Source organism: Sinocyclocheilus anshuiensis, unplaced genomic scaffold, assembly GCF_001515605.1.
Source record: "Sinocyclocheilus anshuiensis isolate Anshui unplaced genomic scaffold, SAMN03320099.WGS_v1.1 scaffold3, whole genome shotgun sequence".
Classification (NCBI taxonomy): Eukaryota; Metazoa; Chordata; class Actinopteri; order Cypriniformes; family Cyprinidae; genus Sinocyclocheilus; species Sinocyclocheilus anshuiensis.
In genome coordinates, this window is record NW_015548205.1 from 411,122 (window position 1) to 416,980 (window position 5,859).

At 38.0% G+C, this 5,859-nt stretch overlaps 1 long non-coding RNA gene across 1 annotated transcript in view; it reads right to left on the reverse strand.

Annotated features, from left to right (window-relative positions):
• Nucleotides 1-5,729: 5,729 nt before the first annotated feature.
• LOC107653485 (uncharacterized) overlaps nt 5,730-5,859 on the reverse strand; it is an 18,224-nt gene continuing 18,094 nt past the window's right edge. The window contains exon 3 of the long non-coding RNA XR_001630228.1: nt 5,730-5,857. This is a non-coding gene — a long non-coding RNA (uncharacterized LOC107653485). The remainder of the gene's footprint in view (nt 5,858-5,859) is intronic.

The following is a 5,859-nucleotide window of genomic DNA, read 5'->3' on the forward strand; positions in this document are numbered from 1 at the left end:
TCTTTCTTTCTTTCTTTCTTTCTTTCTTCCTGTTTGATCATCTTAAACAACCCATGACAGCAAAATTGGTGAGAGTTTGTGACTAACCAATGGCAGATTGGGTCAGCGTTTGGGAAATCTATTTGAAAGCTGTTTAAAAAAGCTATTACTTTATCAATTCTGTCGTTAGTGGTGCATAAATTACACATCACCTTTAAGAGGGGAATTATATGCGCAAGAAAATCCTCTAAAAAAAAAAAAAAAAAAAATCAATAACCTTCTGTATACATTTGGGATTATCCTAATTGCATTTTTTTCTCTTTCACAAACTTAATTGTTATGCATGAGCTTAAATTTTGCATATAATAAGCCTCTGAATGTCTTATAAGACAAAAAACAAAAATAAACAAAAAACCAAAAAGGAAATCATGCAATAATGAAACACTAAGGAAACACCTTAGCCTTTCATGATTCATTCTGCTGGTATATAGTCATGTCATACGTAGGTAGCAGGTGCAATTTACTCCACTCATCTGCATAAAGACCTACACTACACAAGAAAAATAATTGAATCTAAACACCACAGAGGTTAAAAAAAAAAAAACATATTAATCCTCATTATCTTGACGGTGCAGTACAACTACCTGCAGTGCACCTCAGGTTTAGAGAGGACTACAATGTTTCACTGTATCTTACAATCCGAGTCCATTTTAAATATGTTAACCCAAGGTCAGGTAGTTCTCTGTAAGAATATTCAGACTAATGGTCTATATTTTAATACTGCTGTTAAATTAATGTTACATTATTAGCTAAATTATTCATTAGCACAACAGTAGCTTAGTTGTTTTCATAATAGAGTAATTTTCCAGCAACAAGCACAAACTTTCTAACAAGTACCAGTCTAATGCTAATTTATGATTTTTAAAATGTTTTTTTTATGTTGCATATGCTTTACTGTCGCGCAAAACAATGATCAAACAAGCTTGTCTTAAGCTAAGACAACATAGCCATGGACTGACCATTGGATCTTTATTTTGCATCACAATGGCAATTTTTTTAATTATTTTTGGATGGACAGAAATTCTTATCATCAAATGTTTACATATGTTCAGATGGTTATTAAAGACGGTCACACCATTATCTGATTTGTTGCAAATTTCAGACAACCCTGCTAATTAAACAGCTATGGTTTATCATTTTGCATGTCGGTTAGACAGTCTTTTACTGTTTAAGTAGACGTTCTCGGTCAGTCCAGACTTGATGTTTATCAAAAGGGTAGCTTGAATGTAGTTGAACTACTGTAAATTATTGGCTTCCCCATCGGTGCTCAAAAATCATCTTGTTCTCTATACAACTGTCATTCTGTTTGCTTAGAAGTGCTTCTAAGACATCTTATTTCCAAGGACTGCTTGAATAAACAATAATTAACATTTATGGAAATCAGAGAAATTGACTGGTGTGTAACTTATTATGCAAACAACATGAGTAACCTTGTAGCTGTGACATCCAAGGTTGTGACATCTGGCAGTTTCATGTGTAATGGGCTTACCGCGGCGCTACTGAAAACATCAATGTTACTGACTGAAATTGACTCAGTTTGATACAGGATGTCCTTTGTGCGTTTCGAAAAAAGATCTGGCTGTTGATTTTATTTTATGACCAAATGACTCATGTTCTATCATGTTTTTTTTTTTTTTTTTTTTTGTGGTATTCATTGTTGTGCGACAAACCTGAAAAATAATCTTCAGTGTGCAGTAGTGGTATTATGGCACATAGCAGCTGTGTGTGACCTCAATAAAACAAAGACCCTGGTAACGTGAGCAGAATTTTCTTCATGCTACCAGTGCCAGCAGATGTTTGATATACCGGAATCCATTTTTCAAATTAAAAGCTCTCCTCATCACATAATTAGCTGGGAAAGCATGCCAGGTCAATATCACAGCACTGGAGTGAGAGTCGATCTAATTTGCCTGACCAGTAATATGGCTTTTTGGCAAGCATGCTGAATTTTGCTTCACTAGGCTGGTTCTTTTCACCAATTTTAGGATTTCAATTTCCTTTGTGATTTATTTATGGGCAATAAATATGAACTGAAGTACCACTTATATATATATTTGTAACCTGTCCCATAAAGGTGCATCATCCATTTGGATTTATGACCACTGTATATGACGTGGATCCTACAGTGAGCGGTTTGAGAGGTCCGGGCTTGTGATAGTTAGTTGACTGGAGCTGGAGCTCAAGTGATGAGGTTATCAGAGAGGTCACTGGCCCCGTTTGACAGAGACGCTGATGGATTTTCCCTCGGCTCTGTTCCTGCCATTTCCATTCCTTTCACACACGCACTCCCACAAATCATTATCATTTCCTCTTTTCCCCCTCTTCAGTATCAAAGAACCCTTTTAGGTATTTTAATTTTTGAATGGCTTTAGTTATACATGTTATTTTATTCCCTTTGGCAGTTAATATATGCAATTATATAATGCATTATTTTAACTTAGTAACTTTAGTCATTTTAACTGACTGAAAAACAAACCTTTTAAGTTACCTTAAAACATATTAACCACATATATATTGCTATTCAGTATATTGCCTATGTGCTAAAACTAGTTAAAAAAAGAAGGAAGAAAAATGTAGCAATGCAAGTTTTTCTAAAGTATCAGTAGTACAATCTTAGTATTTTTTATTTTACACTGTAGCTGACTTTTTTTTTTTTTGCACCAGTCGTTATTAAGTTCCCTTTCATGGGAACTTCGAACTGCATCCTCTAGGGGTCGCTATGGGGGAACGTGACCCGTGACCGTGTCTGAAGCATACATTGAAAAAACACCAACTCGTTGGCCGGCGACAGCCATGACGTCACTATAGTATAAATAGGCGCCGGGAGCACACATCATTCTCTTCTTCGTCTTCATTGACTGTTTTGTTTGAAGCGTGCATTTCTGTGGTAAGAGCGATCTCTATTCATCTCATTATGGCGAGCACTAGCAAAGCGTTTAAGGATGTGTGCATCCGTGTTGACGTTGTTTAACATCTGATGACACACACGATCTATGCGTTATTTGTTTGGGCGAAGAGCATGCACGCGATGCCTCCGAGGGGGCAATCGGCGCGCACTGCAAGCGTTTTTTCCAAGGGAAATTTCCTGCATTATAGTCTCCTATGCTGGACCTATTAGGTTTGGTTGGTTCTATGGCTTCATAGTGACCATCTTACTCTAGGTCTAGAGGCTTCTTCGGACAGAGCACCGACGCGGGAACCATGGTGGGTGAGTACGATCCATGTCTAAATATATGTATATATAAATATATATATGTGTGTATCTAATGAGCTGGTGGTTGTGTGTATAACCCTTCTTCTAGTTTCTTTGCAGTGTTTCCCGGGACCTGTGTGTTTCTGTCCCTTTCTAGGGTAGGTCCTCGATGGGCACCCCCTCTGCTGGGTTCAGAACCGGGTGCTCGACTTGCAGTGTTTATTTCACTCGTCGATATATGTCCAGAAGGTAAGTAAAGCCGGGTTTCGGCTTCATACTTCCTGGACCATGCGGCCATAACACAGGCTTCTGCGGGAGCCTTACGCACAACATCTTTGTGCTCTTTCTGAGTGGTTTAAAACCCCGGTTCCGCCTTGGGCACCACTCCTCCTATGTATCCTCTGGATACCTACTTGCAATAGTTCCACTTTAGCACAATCAAATATACTTCAGTGTATCTTTAGTTGAACTTCATCACTACTTCCGTACAATTAAAGTGCATTATGTACAAAATTAGCTCTTCCAATTTAGCAGACTTTATGTATACCAGTTTAGTGATAATCGGAAAGGGAAAAACTAAATTCAGCTGACTACGCCACCCTGTCCAACAGGGAAAATTTATTATGAATTGATCACCTACAAAGGGCACACAGGAACGTGGTTTCAAAGACAGACACCTGAGATGTGGATACCAAAGTACAAAAGCTTTATTTCAACAATAATCAAGCACTGATCTTAAAAATTCATTAAACTGTAGACCAGATTAGATTTACAAGCATTGAATACATAAGAAACAAACAAAATCCGAGGTTTACCTATGGCAGGTAAGCTAGTTTACTGAGCGCAAGGCTCCTATAAATCGCAAAAATCTTACCACCAGGTGCACAGGTCTCACTACACCACACACACAAACCCATACACACTCACATTAAGATCAAGCGTGAACACACTGCACTCCGTGACAGAGTCCCACCACTGCACACAAGGGCCTACTAGCGGCCTGCCTGGAAGCCTCGGTTCCTGCAACAGAAGACAAAGTTAACCAAATAATCTCAAAACAAAAGAAATAATGCTAACAATTGTACAATGCTTAACACTTAAATGCAAAATCCAAAAGAAAATCAAGATCATATATCATATATATATATATACATACAACAGTTTGTTCTGTTTCTGTGAGATATTATACTGGTATCGCCCTTTCACTGTTTGTATCACTCCACTTCAATATTTCTCACAGCGAGTGTCATGGCGGACACCCAAATCCACAAAATTTTTTAAATAATATTGTTTTTGTGTCACGGAATGTAGTTTTAATAGTTTTTTTAGGCGAGAATGTACTTGTTTAGACTACAAATATACGGTTTGTTAATAAAGATAACGTCTATTTGATTGACGTTGATTTGATTGATCTCCAGGCCGTCAGCGGCCGTTCAGCGCTCATGAACCCGCCGAGAGCAGCCTCACCTCGGCCAGATCTTCTGGAATTTGGAGCTGGCTCTGATGTCTCTATAGTGGTTAAACATGAGATATAATTCGTTTTGGGTAAATCTGATGGGCAGTCTTTGGTCTTATTAATCTATTATTTGTTCCAGAGCAAATAGTTTCGGCTGAAGGCAAAATCTCATCACGTTATATTTGAACTTTAATGTTGTATATTAGAGCATGGCTTTTATGATGGCTGTTGTTGTTGTTTATTATTCAATAAATAATATTTTATAGTAGTATTTAGAATTGGGAAACAGTGTGTGTGTTCGTGATTTTTGTGACATTGTTCCACCATTAGATGGCGACAAGATACTGTTTTATGAGTCAGCATTTAAGACTTTTATATTGAAAGAGACTGAAATGGAAGTCATTTTTACTTTTAAATGCAGTGAGCAGTGCTGTCATCAGAAATCACCCTTAACAGATGAAAGGACAGTATAACAAAGATATTGCTTTCCTCAGCGGACATTCAAACTAATGTTTTATTGTGAAGATGAGATTGAACTGATGACTGAATGCTGTATCAGATGCAGGTAATCACACTCGCTCAGTCCATCTCTCTCTCACAATACTCTACATAATACAGTGAGCTTTTAATTAAGTAATAAAAATAAGTTTTTAATGAAGCAACTCAACGTTCCTTCGTTACTTTCGGTAGTTCTAAAGGGAATTAGTAATGGAGGCTTGAACTCAGCTGTTAAACTGTCAAACTGAGATTTAAATATGTGGTGGAAGGAAATAGTTCTGCACAAAAGGTTTTTTAAAGACACTCCATTGTTGTTTTTCTTATATATTTACACTCGTGACGTCAAACTGTTGTATAAACGCAATATCACTCTTGTACTCGAGCGATACCGGCTCTATATCAGTGGCTGTGATTGCCTCTGGCCTAATCACAGCCATGCTGATATAGAGCCGGTGTTCTGAAATATTCGTCCCCATGGGAGTATTTAGCAGAGCTCCCCCTTTTTTCTCAAAGGGTTACCTGGAATGAGCAACACTATTCCTCTCACATGAGAAGTTTGAGTTCTCTGTTTCTCCAGAGCACCTGGAACCAGCAGCATCAGACGATTTAGGCCCTTCCTCTACCTCCCTGATGCGCTGAGTGTTTGGCTAGCTTGCAGTACGCTTACCCTTCT